Source organism: Annulohypoxylon maeteangense (assembly GCF_022496945.1).
Source record: "Annulohypoxylon maeteangense strain CBS 123835 unplaced genomic scaffold GGS22scaffold_2, whole genome shotgun sequence".
Taxonomy (NCBI): Eukaryota; Fungi; Ascomycota; class Sordariomycetes; order Xylariales; family Hypoxylaceae; genus Annulohypoxylon; species Annulohypoxylon maeteangense.
Genome location: NW_025953249.1, coordinates 3,184,511 through 3,202,840, shown reverse-complemented (window position 1 = coordinate 3,202,840; position 18,330 = coordinate 3,184,511).

Below are 18,330 nucleotides of genomic sequence, written 5' to 3'. Positions count from 1 at the left end.
TTTTAAATATAATTTAATAAAAAAAATAATATAAATTTTATAATAAAAGTTTTAAGAAACTTTTATTAATTTTTAACGTTCGTATTTTTTAATTTCGTTAATAATATTACGTAATTTAGTTTTAACATTTCTTATTATTTTAAAGGTTATATTAATAATTAATTAAAATTTATCGGCGGTGGTAATATACGTTAATAACGAAAAAAAAACATACGTAAATACGTTAATTATTTAAAAACGTTTATTTTTATTTATTATAATTAAAATAATTAATTAAGTTATAAAATTTAATTTCGATAAAAAAAAAACGTATTAAGTTAATATAAACATTTATTATTATTATTATTATAATAATATTTAATATAAACGTTTCGAAGGTAATTTAATACAATAATATAGTTTTAAAAAAAGTTTTAATTTACTTTATAATTTTTATAAACGCGTTTTAAAGGTAAAATAATATTAATTATTACCGTGTACGTAGTTAAAATCCGTTAAAAACCGTAATTATAATTAAAAATAAAAATATAAAAATATATTTTTATAATTAATAAAGAATAATTAAAATTAAATTAATTTTAACTTTTAGTAATAATATATTCGATAAAAGTGGTAGTTATTTAAAAATATAATTTATTTAATTTTAAATTATAATAATAATTAATTAATTTCTTAAAATAGTTATAATATAATAAATTTAATTATATATTTAAATTTTTTATTATTAAAACGACGGTTTTATTTATAATCGTTTTTTTTATTTTCGTTAATACTTAAAAAGTATATTCGGTTAAATTAATATTATCGGTAATTTCCGGTTAATTATTATCGTTATTAATAAAAAGATTATTAATAAACGGCGTGAATTAAGTAGGAAAATAATTTTTTCCTTTTAAATTTTAATCGAAAATTTTTATTTAATTTTAATTAAAACTTATGTTATTATCGATAAGGTTAATAAGCTTTAAGTTCCTTTTTAAAATATAAATAAACTCGTTTTTTTCGTTAAAAACATTAACATTTTATTTTCGAAAACGAATATTTCGTATTAAACTAATTTACCGTTAGTTTAATTTTTTCGAAAAAGTTTTATTAACCGGCATAATAAAATATTCGCATATTTTTTATCGTTAAAAGTTAAAAACACGGTTATAATGCATTAAATTTAAAAACCTTAAAAATTAAATTAATATTTAATATTAAATAATAAATTAAATGTAAATATTTACGTATTAAATATTTAATTATTTTATTAAAAGTTAATAATAATTACTTACTTATTTATTTAATTTTTATTAACTACGTTTAATTTAAAATAATAATAATAATAGTAATTTATTATTTTCTTAATTAAATAAAATATAATTAAATTTTATTTATAATTATTATTACGTATTTTAAAAAGGTTATTTTTTTAATACGGGTGGTTTTATTAAAATTAATTAAAATAAAATTCGAGTTTAAGGTAAAAAAGTTTTTAAAACGAATATACGTTTATAATATAACGTAGGAATAAAATTAATAACGGTTTAATTTTAAATCGCACGTTAAACCGGTAAAAACGTAATTAATAATAATAAACATTAATTTATTTAAATATTAAAGTATATATTATTTAAATAAATATTTATTAAATAAATAAATATTAAATAATTTAATAATAATATTTTTAAAATAAAATACTTTTTTTTAATAATTATTAAAGATTTTTATAAAAAATATTTATATATTTAAAAATATTATAAATATTAAATTAATATTAATTAATATATAATATTTATAAATAAGTAAAAAAATTTCTCGACGAAAAAAAAAAAGTAAACATTTAATAAATACTTATTAAATATTAACTTATTAATAAATAAATAAGTAAATAAATAAATATTTAATAAATATTTAAATTACGTATACGTATAACGTAAGTAATGTGTAATTTTATTAAAAAGGGAAAATAAAATATAACAGTTTTACTTAAAAAAAAAATAAAAAAAAAAAATATAACTTTTTTCCGGTCCCGTTAATAATTACTTTTTTATTTTCTTATTTTTTATTATTTTTTTAACGATATAAATATTATTATTATCATTTATTTATATTTTTACCCGTTTTTATATTTAAAAAACATTACATATTTATACGATTTATTTTCTTAATTAAAGAAATATTTATTAGTTTAATTTAACCGTAAAAACATCCGGCTTCGTTTAACTTAATAATAACACTTTTTTCCTTTTATAAACGGTTTAAATGTTTTTCGTTTTAAACATTTATTTATTAATTTAAGTAAATAAATTTAATATTTATATCGTTAATAATATAAATAACGTAAAAAAAAATAACATAACTATTAATAATATATCGAAAAAACTTAATATTTAAAAAGTAATATATTTAAGTAATTAATTAAAAAAAGTTAAATTAAAAAAATAACGTTATTATTTATATTATTTATTTAATTAATAAATTACCGTTATAAAATATATTATTCTTTTAATTTTTAACTTAATTTAAATATCCTTAAATAACGACATTACGTTAATAATATTAACATATATTAATTAACTCGTTTTAAAATCGTTATTTTTACTCGTTTAAAATTTCGTGTATTTTATTTAAATATAACATAAAAACTTTTTTTTATCGATTATTTTTTTTCTTAATAACGTTCGAAAATGATTTTTAATTATAAGGCTTTTTCGACGTTAAAAAATAAAGTTATTAACTTATTTAAATACTTAAATAAATATTTATTATTAATAAATTATATATTTCGTATTTAATACATTTAATTAATAATTTAACTTAAATTTTTTTAATAAAAATTATTAACATTTATTTACTTAAATAAACATATATTTAACATAAAAGTTACGTTTTTTTTTAATATAAAATTTAATTAAGTATTTAAATAATTATTAACTACTCCCGTTATAAACTTATAAAAAATATTATATTATTTAAAAATCGTTTTTAAAATAATAACATTATTTTATTAAAATATTTAAATAAATAATAAATATAATTTTTATTAAATTTTTATAATACCTTATAAAATTATATAATATTATTATTAACATTTTTTATAAATAAAATAAAATTTATTAATTACTTAACTTAAATTTATTTACGATAAGAAACTTTTTTTTCTTTTTTCATTTATTTATTTTTTTTAATAAAAATGCGATAATATTAAATATATTAATAAAAACGGTCGAATAAATAAATATAATAATATTATTAATAATATTACGATATAACCATAATATAATAATAATATAATAATAATATAACGTTATTATTTTACATTTTTAATAAATATTTATAACTTAAATATTTAAATAAGTAAATATATTTAACATTATCGCCACTTTATTATAATAAATTATTATCGAAAATAACGTATAATAATATTAATTAACTTAAAAATTATAATTATAATTTATTATATTTATTAAAAATACCCGTTTATTTAAGTAAACACGTATTTAAATAATTATAATTATAATATATATAATAACGAAATATTTTAAACTTTTAAATATTTTAAAAGGTTTTTTAATTAATAAATCGATTAAATAAAAAGTTAATAACGTACTTTTTAACGAATTTAAAGTAAATATTTATATTTTTTATAAATATTTTCGATATTTTAAAATTAACGTTTACTTAAATATTTATGTGTAATATTATTAAATTTTTTTTATATATTATTTTTCCTACTTTTTATTATATAATAAATTAATAACGTTTAGTTTTTAATTTATATATAATTATTTTTATAAAAAATTAAACGATACATCGTTATTAATTTTAAAAAAAAAAGGGGGTTTTCTTATAATAATTATTATTATAACTTTATAATAAAGGAAAATTATATATAAAAAAGCACGTAAAAAATAAAAAAACTTTTTAATAACGATAAATATTAACAAGGTTATTAACGTAAATTATTAAATCATTTTAAATAATAAAAAAAGTTAATAAAAATAAAAAAAGAAAATAACGAACGATTATTATATATTTTTATAAATAAAACTTTTTAAATATAAAATATAATTTTAATAAAAATATATATATTATTAAACTTACATTATATAAACTTAAATAATTTTAAGTTTTAAGTATTAATTTCATAAAAAAACGTGTTCGTTTTTAACTTATTTTTATTAATATTTTTAAATTAATTTAATTTTTTTAGCGTTCGATAAAGTTTCGTAATATTATTAATTTTATAATATTTAAGTATATAATATGCCGGTATTCGATTAATAAAATATTATTAAAAAAAAATTTATTAACCGTAAATTTATATTAACTTTAATATTTTTCTTTAACTTAATATTTATTTTTATTAAAAGTTATATTAAATGTATAAGTTAAATCGAATTATACTTTATAATTATTAAGTTCCAGGTTTCGGGGGGAATTATTTTTATTAAATTCCGGAAAATTTAAATTCTTTTATTTTTATTTTATTAATTAATATTTTTCTTTTTTAAGTTAGTTTTTTATAAAGCGGGTAATTCGCAAGGGTAAAAAAACCGGTTTTCGAATACCGTGGCTTTAAAAAACGGGTAAAAATTATTTACAAATGCGTATATTTAATAAGCTTAAACGATGATAATTATTAAATAATATTAATTTTATTAAATAAAAACTTAATAATAACGGTAAAATAAAGTATTACTTTTATATGCCGTTTTAACCGAACTTTTTAATAATAATTATATTTTTTATAATAATAATAACGATAACGACTTTAAATTATTATAAATTCGTAAACGTTTATATAATTATATTATTAATTTAAGAATAAATATTATACTATATTAAAAGTATATATTAAAAAATTAAGTAACGTAATTAAACGAAATATTAAGGGAGTAAAAATCGAAAAATAAATTTAATTTTTAAAATTTTAATTTTTTCTTAAAAACTTTATAAAAAATAATAAATATTAATGGCAATAAAGAAAATAATTAATAATTAATATTATGGTTTTACGAACTTTCGTTATTATTATTATTATTATTTTCGTTTATTTTTTTTTTAAGAATTTTTTTTAGTTTTTTTTTTACTTAACGTAATATATTTTTCCAAACTTTTAAATTCGCTTTTAAATATTAATAATATAATATAATAAATATTAAGTAAATAATAAAATAAAAATATTAATAATAAGTTAATAAAAAAAAAATTTAAGTAAAAAAATATAATATATAATATATAATATTATATATAATGTAAATATTAAATTTACGTGTTTTAATAATTTATAATTAACCGAGTAAAATTCGAAACGTTTAAAAATATAAAAGTTCGAATTAAAAATTTAAGTTATTAATTACATTTTTTATTTATATAATATAAATAATTATTTTATATTATATTTTATTTAAGTTAAAACGAAAATTTAATAATAGTTTATTTATTAAATTTTAACGGGTAATTATTATAATTTAAACTTACTTAAAAAGTTAAATCGTTAAAAAATATTATACGATGTTAAAATATTTCATTTTATACGACTTAAAATAACTGCGTAATATTAAACCGAAAAAATATCGAAAAATAAAGTATATTTTATTTTATTTAAGTTAAGTAAAAGATTATTTAGCATATATATATGTATATACGAAATATTATATAAATAAAATAAAAGAAAAAAAATATCGTAATTAATTCTTAAATTTAATAATATTATACGGTTAAAAAATTAAACTTTATATTAAATAATTAACATTATTTTTAAAGAGTAATATTATTTACGTTATATGTTTTTTATTAGTTGTTACGTTGTATAAGGTTAGAAAAACGCCGGCGAAAAGTGTATATATTATTTTATATAAAATAAGTAAGCGCTTATATACCTCGATTTAAACTTTTAAACTTTATTTTAAAATTTATATTTTTTTATTATATTAAATTTTTAATTAATTATTTCGTTATTAAAACACTTTTAAAAGTTTAATAATTATAATTATTTAATTACTTTTGGAAAACGCTTTCGAATGGAATAAATTATATTTAATTTAATTTAAAATAAAAATTATAAAATGCGATTAAACTTAAAATAAGTTAAAATAAACTCGAATCGATTAAAATAAAAATCTTTTTTTAATTTTAATTTTTATAATTATATTTAAGCTTAAAAATTTATAAATTAAATAAAAAATAATTTAAATCGAACGTTTTTAATTAAGTTTAATTATAAAAATTAAAACGTTAAATTAATAAAATTAAAAATAATTAAAATTAAATTAATATAAAATAAGATTTTAATATAATTAATAATACGTTCGAATCCGCGTTAAGCTTTTTTTCGATATTACGCGTAAATTAACGAAAATTATATAACGTAAATAATATTATTTTAAATATATTATATTATAAATAATAAAAATAAAATCATTTAAATGTAAAAAAAGTAAATTTATATATCGTAATATTTTTTTAACGATTATAACGTTATTAATAAAGTTATAATTAATAATAAAATTTCCGTTTACGTTATAAGGAAATTTTATTCTTATAACTTAATTATAATCACTTTTTTTTTAATTATTTATATTTATTTATTATAAAATTTTAAACTTTTTTTAATCTTATTATAATATTCGAAATTATAAAGTTAAAAAATGTTTTAATTATTAAATATATAACTTATAACGTGGAATTTATAAGTTTACGTTTAAAATTAATTATATTTTATTTAAAATAAAACTTTTTTTTTATTTTAAACTTTTTATACCACCATTATAAAATCTTTTTTAATAATCGTTTATTAATTAATAATAATATAACGTAAAAGTTTAAATAAAAAATATTTACATTAAATTATATAAATGTTAATTTCATTATAACGAAATTTAATAATAAATACATATTAAATATATTAATAAAAATATACTTAAAAATAAAATTTAACGCGTTTATATTAAAAAATTTATTAACATATTTTTTAAAAATAACGAACGGTTTATTCGAAGGTAATAACTTTATTTTAAAATAAGGTAAAACGGTATATTTTTAAAAAAAATTAACTACGGTACGCTTATTTACAAGGTTTTTTAAAATATATTTAAAATTTAAAATAAAACTATAATATTTTAATAAAAAGTATTATATTATAAAACGTGATAATTTTTTTCGCAAAATTTAGTTTAATTATCACTTTATACTTAAATTAAATCCCTTTCTTTCCCCGATTTATTAAAAGGTTAACGATATTATTATTTACGGTTTTCCAGTTAAGAAAACTTTAAAGAATTATATTTACTTTATTATATATAAAATAATTAATAAACCGTTAATTATTAAACGATTTAAAATTTTCGAAAGTAATAACGTGAAACGAAAAATCGATTTAATACGTAATAAAATTTAAATATTTAAAATAATTCGAAATAATTTTATTACGTATATAAATAATATATAATATTTACATGATATATTAATTAAACTTTAACTCGCTTTAATTATATATTTTTTAATTATAAAAAAAGTTAATAATAATATACGATATTTTTTTATAATAAAACGGGAAATAAATATTAAATACCGTTTTTAATTATTAAACGCCGTATTAATTACGATGTATAAATTTTATTAAATTAACGTTTTCCACCGGAATATTTTTTTAAAAAATATTTTTATTTTTTATAAAAAAAATTTAAATAATAAGTTAATGTATTATTTAATATTTAGTAATTTTAACCGAACGATTAAGTTAAAAAAAAATATTAAAAAAAATCTTAAACTTATTTATACGATTATTTTAAAGGTTAATAAAAGTAAATATATTTATATTTTTATTAATATTTAAAATTTTATAATGTTATATATTTTCGTTTTTAAAAGTTACGTATTAAAAAGTAATAATAATATTAATGCGGTTAATATTTTTAAACTTTTTAATAAGTTAAACACGTTTTACGTATTTAATATAATTAACTTTAATTTATATAATATTCTTTGTAAAGAAATAACAAAAAATCCCGAAAAAAAAATATCGGCTCGTAAAATATAGTAAAATAATATTTAAAACGTTAAAAATGCCGGTTAAAATATATTTATTTTAATATTAAAAAAATTAAAACATAAAAAAAACATAATATTTAAATAATAACCGATTAAAATATATTTACTTTAATATTAAAAAAATTAAAAAAATTAAAACATATTAAAAAAAAATCGTTTTAATTAAATATATTTTAAGTGAGTTATTAATTAAAATAGTTAATTTAATAGGACATAATGAATAATACGAAAAGAAAAAACATTTCATACGTAATTCGAAATTTAACATAAGAAATTTTTTTCTATATTTTTATTTTATTTTAAATTTTTTTTTTATTTAATAATTATTATTTATTTTCTTATATAAATGACCTTACATAATTAATTATAATAATTTAATAAGATAATAAATGTTATAATTATTATTTATAAATAATAAACATTAATATTTTTCGGACTTTTTTATTAAATTAATTTAAAAAACGTTTTAACTATTTAAAATAACGTTAAATTTTTTTAACGTTATTTTAGTTTTAATTTTTAAAGTTTTTCATTAAATATATTTTTTAATTTAACGGGTTTATTTAATTTTTAATTAAATAAATATTTATTTTACTTAAATAATTAAGCTTTAAAATAAATAAGTAAATAAAAAATCTTTTAATATATTAATTACTTTTTTAAGTTTAAGTTTAAATTACGTATTTTATAATCGTTTTAACTTTTTTTTAATTTTTTTTTCTTTAAACGCATCGTTTCGTAACCGGTAATTAACGATAATATAAATTAATATTTTTATTTATATATATAAAAAAAAATAAAGAAAAAGTTATACGTAAATTATAAAAAGAAAAATTAAAATTATATAAAAATAATTAAAATATAAAATTAAAATAAATTACGTAACGTATAACGTAGTTCGATAATTCGAACGTAATTTTATTTATAAAGTTATTTATTTATTATCCCGTTATATACATTTATTTAAAAATAATAACACTATTACATTTTTTTATTAATTTATTTTATCGTTTTAAAATATAACATTAATATTATAACCCGGCTTTTTTAATAATAACGATTAATTATAATAAATAACGTTAATTTAATATTTTAAAAATTTATTATAATATATATTTATTTAAAAACTATTTTTAACTTATTAAATATCCCGAATTAAATATTTTATAAAAAACCGATATTAAATTAATTTAATATAATTTAAAATTTATTTATACGTTTTTAATACGCGCGTTATTTAATATAAATGAAAAATATTAAAATATATAGTTAAGTTAAAATTTACCCGGTAAACTCGTTTTAAAAAAAGACCGGTCGTTATACGTATTATCGTAATATATATATACGTTATTTTTTACGTTTTTATTTAAAAATAACGAAGAAAATTAACCCGCGGTATCGTTATTATTATTTTCATTTTTACTTTCGTTTTTACCCTTACTTTTATTTTTATTATCCGCATCGTTAATCTTATCGTTAATATTATTAAAATATAACTATAACCGTTTATAAAATCGCTCATCGTTTAAAAAATAATCGTTCCACCGGTTACTAAGTTTATATTTATTAAATATTAACTTTATTTAATTAGTTTAAAATAAATATAATAAGTTTATAATATTATCGTAAATTATTTTATTAAAACTTTTTTTTTAATTTATTTAAACGAACGTAAAAACTTTTCGTATATCGGTTATTTTAAAAAATAATAATAATATTTTATATATAAATAATTATTTAATAACTCGTTTATTAAGTATTTTAAAATTAATAAAATATACGTTTTCGTCGTTATTATCGTTAAAAAGCATGATAACGAAATTAATGAAAATAAATTAAATAAAATAAACGAAAAAAAACTTAATAAAAATTTTACGAAAAAATAAGTATAATATATTTTAATATAATATAAAAATTTTTATATCGAAATTAATAAATTTACTAAACGGATAAAATATATGCGTAATTAATTAATATTCGGGAATATTAAAACTTAAATTAAGTTTAAATAATATAATAAAATGATTTTAATTTTAAAAAAAATAAATATTTTTCCGAATAAATATTTTATTATTAAAAGCATTATAAGTAATTTTAATTTTTTATATATTTAAAAACCGGCGCATATTATTATTTTTTAACTATCGTTTTATGCTTAAAAACATAATATAATACTTTTTAAACAATGTTAAACCGGTTATAATATAATAAAATTATAAGTTTAAATTATATATAAAATAAAAATTATTTTAATCGGTAAATAAATCGATATTAATTTTTAATTATTTTTAAAGTAATAATAATTTATCGGGAAATTCTTAATTATTAAAATTATAAAAAATAAAAAATAACGGGTTTATTAAATTAATATAATTAATACGATATATAAATAAAAACGTTTTATAATAATAAAAGTATAATTTAATCGTTCGTATATTTAAAAACGTAAAAATAATATTTCTTAATAAATAATAATTTAATTCGTAATAACGAATTATTTAGTAAAAATAACTTCGATAAATAAAGCCTTATTATTTTACCGTTTTCTTTAAACTTTTTATCGTTTTTTTAAATATTATTTATAATAATATAATAAATTTAATATATTAATAAATAATATAAACCACTTGAATTTAACGCGTTAAAAAATGTTAAACACGTTAATTATAAATATTTAAAATAATATATTTTAATTTTAAATATTAATTTTATCCGGGTTATTCCGGTCGAAAAAAGCATAAATAATAATAAAAATTTTAATAACATTATTTTAATTATAATAAAAACTTAATATATAAAATAAATAATAAAATAATAATAAAAAAATTAACGTTAAAATAATATAATATATATTATATTAAATAAAATATATTATAAATATTAAATATTTAAATAAGTAATTACATATATAATTAAAATAAATTAAATAATTATTTTTTAATTATATAATTATACTTTATTTTATATAATTATAAAAAATTATTTATTTTTATTACATTTTTTACCTTATTATATTTTTTTAATTAAGTATTTATTTAAATATTAAATATCATTTTTTTTTATTTTTAATTTAATATAATAATCTTTTTAAAGTTAGTTATAAATTATTATTTACTTAAAAAATAAATAACTTTTATAATTATTAATTATATTAAATACGTAGTTTAAAAAAATAAAAATAAGTTTTTTTTTTTTTCCGGTTATTATAAAAAAAAAAAAAGTATTAATTTACCTCGAATTATTTTATAAGTTTTTTATTTTCGCGGGAAAAGATTTAATTAATTAAAAATTAATATAAATAAAAGGAGCTTAGTTTAAATTAATTAAAATAATATTATATAATAAAAACATTTTTTTTAAATTAATTAATAAGTTCGTTAATTTCGTATTTTTTAAATTATACTTTTTTTTAAATTACTTTTATATATTTTTTATAAATATTTAATTAATCTTTATATTATTTTAGTTTATTACGAGGAAACTTATTAAACGTTAACCGCGGTTTTTTATTATTAATTACATATTATTTAAAATAAACTTTTAAATTAAAATAACTTTTAATATATAAATATTTTTAATTTTTTATATATTTTAACGAATATTTTATTAACCATTTATCGTAAATACGTTACGTTTTTAACGTAAAAAAACTATTAAAATTATACTTATATAACGGGGCGTTTAATTATTCCATTAATTTTTTTAATTTTAAATCGTTTTTAACATTTTATTTATAATTAAACACGTTAATATTTTTAAAATTATTCCACATTTTATTCACTTAATTAATAATAATATAATTCATGTTTAAATGATATTAAATTTAATAAATATTTTAATTTTTAATAAACTTGATAATTTTTTATCGTAAAATATCCTTATATATAACATATAAAACGATTTAATTCGATATTAAGTTTTTATTAAATTTATTTATATTAATAAAAAATTTAAAATATATTTAATAACGTTAATATAAATTTATAAAACGTAAGTTTTAATTTACTTATAATTTAACGGCGTATAACTTTTCGAAAAAATTATTTCTATTATTATTTAATTTTTTTATTTTATTTATTAATATTCCATTTATAAAAATTTTAAAATATATAACTTTATACTTATTTACGATTTATATCGTTCACGTTTTTTACGATTATAATAAGTTTATTATATATAATTAATTAAAAATATATTATTATTATAAATAACGTTTCGATTTTATAATTTATTCGGGTAAATTATAATTAAAATCTTAACGTTTTAATAAAAAGTAAATATTAATTTAATACGTTTATTAAAAAAAAATTAAATTTATTAACGTTACATTAAAAAATCTTACGTGAATACGTATTAATATAAACGTAAATTTTAAATTTAATAAAGTAAAGTTTTATATAATTATTTATAAATTATATATAATTTAATTTTAAAATTATAAACCTTTTATTTTTCCGTTCTTCGTTATTTAATTTATTATTACGATATTATCGTACGGCTTTAAAATATTATTAATAATATACGTTATACGATTTATTTTTTATAATAAAAATATAAATATACTTACGAATATATTTTTAAACGTTATTTTTTCTTAATTCTTTAAAAGTATTTAACGTTTATTCGTAATTATTAATAAATCGATTTATTTTTATTATATTACGTAATCGTTAATATAAATTATTAATTCGTTTTTTTATATTATTTTCCATTCGAATTCGAATAAAAAAAATACGGTTAATTATTATTTTATGTTAATATTATAAATAAATTAAAATTAAATCGTTACGATAATTTTTTTTATAAAAATAATTTCGTATAATGTTTATAAATTTTAAATTATAATCGAATTTTTCGTAATAAACTATTTTTTATTTTTTTAATTTACGTTTTAAAAATTATTTCGATATATTAATTTTTAATTATTTTTCGCTTAAATAATTAATAATAAAAATATATAATAATTTTATTTCGAAAAACTAACGAATTTCCGTTTTAATAAAATTAATATTTAACTTATTTTTACGAAAGTTTTATCGTTAAAATTATCGTTAAAAAATATGTAAATTAATATTAAAATTATATTTATTTCGAAGAAAATATAAGATTTCTTTTTATAAGTTACTTTTTTTTAATTATAATTAAAAAATTTAATTTTTAAAAACTTAAAAATTAATTCGAATTTATAATATATTAACTTTAACGAAAAATAATAATTATTAATTTCCTTTTATTATTTAAATTAATTATTAATATTAACTTATAAATATAAAATCCTTACGTAATACGAATGTAATATTACTTAATTAAAACCCTCGGAATTTTTAAATTATTATTTCGTGGTTTCGATTTTTTAATATTACACTTTTTCCCTTAATTTCTTCTTACCCCTTTTTTTTTTTCTTAGATTTTTTTTTTAATATATATAATAAACTTCCTTAATTTACCCACCCTTTTTCTTTCTTTCGTTACGATTTAATTAAATTAAGTTTTAAATTATTATAAAATATATAAAAATATATTAATTATAACTATAATTATTAATAAAACTTTTCGATTAATTTTAATTATCGTTTATAAAAAGCTAAATTTTTTAATTAAACTTATTTTTTTTTATATTATAATTAATTATAATCTTTTTTTTTACTATATATATTTTTTATATTTATTTTATATGTTAATATAATATAATTATTTTTATTAGTTTATTTAAACCGAATTTAATTAAAAATGTATGTTTTTACATCGAATACGAACCGTTATATAATTAAATTAATAATAAATGATTTTATTCGTTATATAATAACGCGCGGTAAATAGTTATATAATAATATCGATATAATTATAAAACGGGACGAATATAATACGAAACGATTTATTTTTTTTATAATAAAATTTAAATCGATAGTTTTAAAATAAAAATCGAATTTTCCTCGTTTTTTAATATTTATAAAATATTTTTATATATAATATTAATCGTTTATATAAATTTATTTTATATTATAAATAATTTATTTACTTATTTAAATATTATTTAAATAATATAATTAATCGTAAAAATAATATTATTTATTATAAGTTTTTTAAACGTATATAAAAAAAATTATTAATATACATTACCGGGGGTTTATAAAAATAACCTTAATTTATTATATAATATTTTTTACTTATAATTATTAAAATAAAACCGTTCGATTTACTTTTTTTATTATTACTTTTATTATTTTTTCGTTAAAAATAAATATAAAAATAAAAAAAAGCGTAATGGATTTATTAATTTATTAACCCCGTAATTTATTTTTTTTTTATCGAATTCGTTACATATTATTTAACTTATTATATATTATAACTTTAATATATTTTTTATAATAAAGTATAAGCCGATTAATTTTTTTTAATATATATAGTTTTAAATTAATTTTATTAATAACGAACGAAATAAATATAAGTTAAATAAATAAAATAATAACGTTTTAACTTATATAAATAATATTTACACGTAAATATTAAATAAGTAATACGTTATTAAAAAGAAATATATTAAAAATATCGTAATAAATAAATTAACGTATAATAAAAAAAAAAATAAAGTAATTTTAAAAATTACTTTATACGTTTATAAATATTATATTTACGAACATGGAATAAAAATAATATTTATAATAATTAAATATTTTAAAATATATAAGTTAAATTTAAGCTTATTTAATTAAAATTATTTTTATAAATATTATTTAAAAAAAAACGATATTTTAATTCTTTTTTTAAAATAATATTTAACTTTATAAATTTAGTTTAATATTAATATTATAAATTAGTTTTAAATTAATTAATAAAAAACCTTTAAATATAATTATTACGTTAAATTTATTAAAAAGTTTTAATCGATAAAAAAATATTATATTATTATTTCGTTAATAAATATTACCGAATATAAATAAATAATTATTAATAATTTATTTAAAAAAAATAAAAATTTTTAAAATAAATTAAAACTTTATACTAAAAATAATATTTTTAAAACTTTCGTAATTATATATAAAAAACGAATTAATATATTTTTACACGTATAACTCGTAATAAATCCCCGTAATTTTTACATTTCCCGCATTTCGACTTTTATTACATTTTTACTTATAAAACGGGTTAAAAATTTAAATAATTCATTTTTTAAAAACGATAAAAAAAATTAACTTATACGACATTAACCGATATATTCGTATATAAATTTTAACTTTATTTTATCGCCGATAAAAAGTCGAGTATTATAAAAAGAAATTTTAAATTAATTTAATTTATTATTATTAATTTTTAAAATAACGTAATAATAAAATTCGAAAGGCTTTACTTTAAAACGTTTTAAAATTATAAGTTTTATTAAATTATTTTTATTATTAATTTATCGTTAACGTTTTTTAAAAGAATTTTATATTAACCGGGCGTTTCGTAATTTATATAATATATTAATAAATTAATTTTATTAATAAATTACTCGTTATAAATTATAAATTTCCAAGCTTTTATATTTTTAATTTATAATAAAAATAACTTAACTTTTTTTTAAAACCGAAAATAAATAATATAAACGAAAAAAGTTTAAAAGGATTTATATAAAAAAAACTAATTACGTTTAATAAAAAAAATTTATTTATTTTTATAAATATAATATAAACCGTTAATATAAAAGTATTATCCGTTTTTTATAAAACATAAAACATTTTTAATAAAATTACTTATTAATTTTAATTTTTTTAAAACGTTATTTTATTAAAATCGTAATAAAGTTTAATTACTTAAAATAAAACTTTTTTAAATAATTAAAATTTAATTATTAATATAAATTTCGTCATTATAATTACCGCTTTAAAACATAATAATAATTATAATTACGTATTTATTAAAAATCTTTTTACATTTTTTTATAAAAACTATTCGTTAAAATTTAAAATAAATGTTAAAAAACGAAAAGTTAATTAATTTTTTATTAATATTATCGATTTTAAGAACGAAAAAAGCGGTTTAATAACGCGTTAAAAAAGTAAAATCGTTTAATTAATAAACGTAAAAAAAAACCGAAATAACGAGTTATATAAAAGCCGTAATATTTTAAATTCTTAAATTAATAAAAAATTATTAACTTTTAAATATAATACTCGTAAATAATCGAAATTATTAAAACTTAAATATTATAAAAAGTTTATTAATAAATAATAAAACATTATATAAATAAATAAGTTTAATATATCGTTTTAATTATTTTAAAAAATAATAAACATTATATAAATAAACATTTTATTTTTAAAAATTTTTTATAATATTAATATTATATTAATTAATATTTTAAATATTAAAATTATATAAATATATTAATTTTTATAAACTCGTTTATTTATAATTTTATATAATATATTTAAAGTATTTTTTTTAATAATACGTTATTACGTAATATTATTAAGTTTTAATAAAACTCGATATAAGTTATATTATTTAATTACGTTTTTTATAAAATATTAATATTTTTAATTATAAATAATATAAAATAAAAAAATTAAAACTTATTTAAATATAATAATATATTAAATTATAATTTTTTTTATATAAATTTAACTTTAAAAGTTAATTAAATATAATTAATTAAAAATAATATTTTTTAATTTAATATAAAATTATATATATTACTTCGTATATTTTAAACTTAAAAAAAATTTAATTAATTATAATAATTATTCCTTAAATTTTATATACTTTAATTTAAACGCGTTTTTTTCACATTATAATAATAATAATAATAACGATATTATAAATAATAATATTAATTTTATTTAATAAATTTTTATTAACGTTAAAAATATATCGTAATTTAATTTTTTAATTATTATTTTAAATTATAAAAATAAAAAAAAACCGTGTTTTTTATTAAAAACGTATTTAAATTACACTTAATAACGTTTAAAAGGTTTTTAATAATATATAAAAATATATAAATATTTTAAATCGAAATAAATCGAAATTATATTATTATTTACGTAAAACGGGTAATAAAAAAATTAAAAATACATAAATAATCATTTATTATTTAAATAAACACGAAATAAAATAAAAAATTATAATTATTAAAAAATTAAGTTAAAAATAAAAATATAATTATAAAAAATAAAAGTAAAAATAAATAAAAATTATATTAATAAAAAAAAATATTAAAGTTAAATTCGAAAAAACTTTATTAAATAAAACTTTATTTTTTAAAAAAAACATTAAATAATTAATACTTTATTCGTTAATCGTAAAATTATCCTTTTTATTATTAAAAAGTTATTATTAAAACTTTTTATTTTTATATTTAATATATTTTTTATTTATTTATTTATTTTCGAAAAATTACTTAATTAATCGTTAAATTAATAATAACTTAAAACTTAAGTTAATAATATATTAAATTACTTTTTTTTTACGTTCGAATATAAAAATTTTCGCTTATTTTAATATAATTAAAAACTTAAATAACATAATAAAATAATTAAATTAATTTATTTTTATTATTATAATTTTTAATATTATAATAAATAATAATTATATATTTATTTATTTATTAAATATTTAAATATAATAAAGTTTAATTTAATTAATAATTATTATAATATTATTAAATAAATACTTATTTTTTTAATATTTTCATAAAAATAAAAAAACTTATTATATTTATTTAATAAGTATTTACTTATACGTATTATAATTTATAAGCCTTTTAATCCTTGAATTACAAAGCATAGTATATATTCATCATACATTATATTTATATAATATACTTTTCAATACATTAATTGAATTGGCGGGTTAGCGGATTTGTCCTTATGGTCCGCCGTCGGGAGTTCTCTTTTCATGCTTCCAATCGAATACTTCCGACAATTAAGATAACTTGATACTAGGATGATATATCAATGGGTCGACAATGGATAGGTAGCGCCTTTCTCCTGAATATTCACGTTTAGTAAGGAGATATTTTGGATCTTGAATCTCGAGAAACAACACTGGATTGGCCATTGAAGGCGATGGTCTTTTTTTATAAAATATCCATTCTGAAGGATCAACGGTTGAACAAAAACTGGTTGAACTGGAGGCTCGTAGGCACGTGCTTGACGGCATCTGTACGCTGCATTGAATCTCATTAAACCCGGCGTCGCATCCATTTAAATAGGTTCATGGTTCATGGTAGGACTGAGAGAAGCTTCGATATGAAAGATATGAACGGTATCGGATTGGTTCTCGTATATGTACTATGCGTAGTGTATC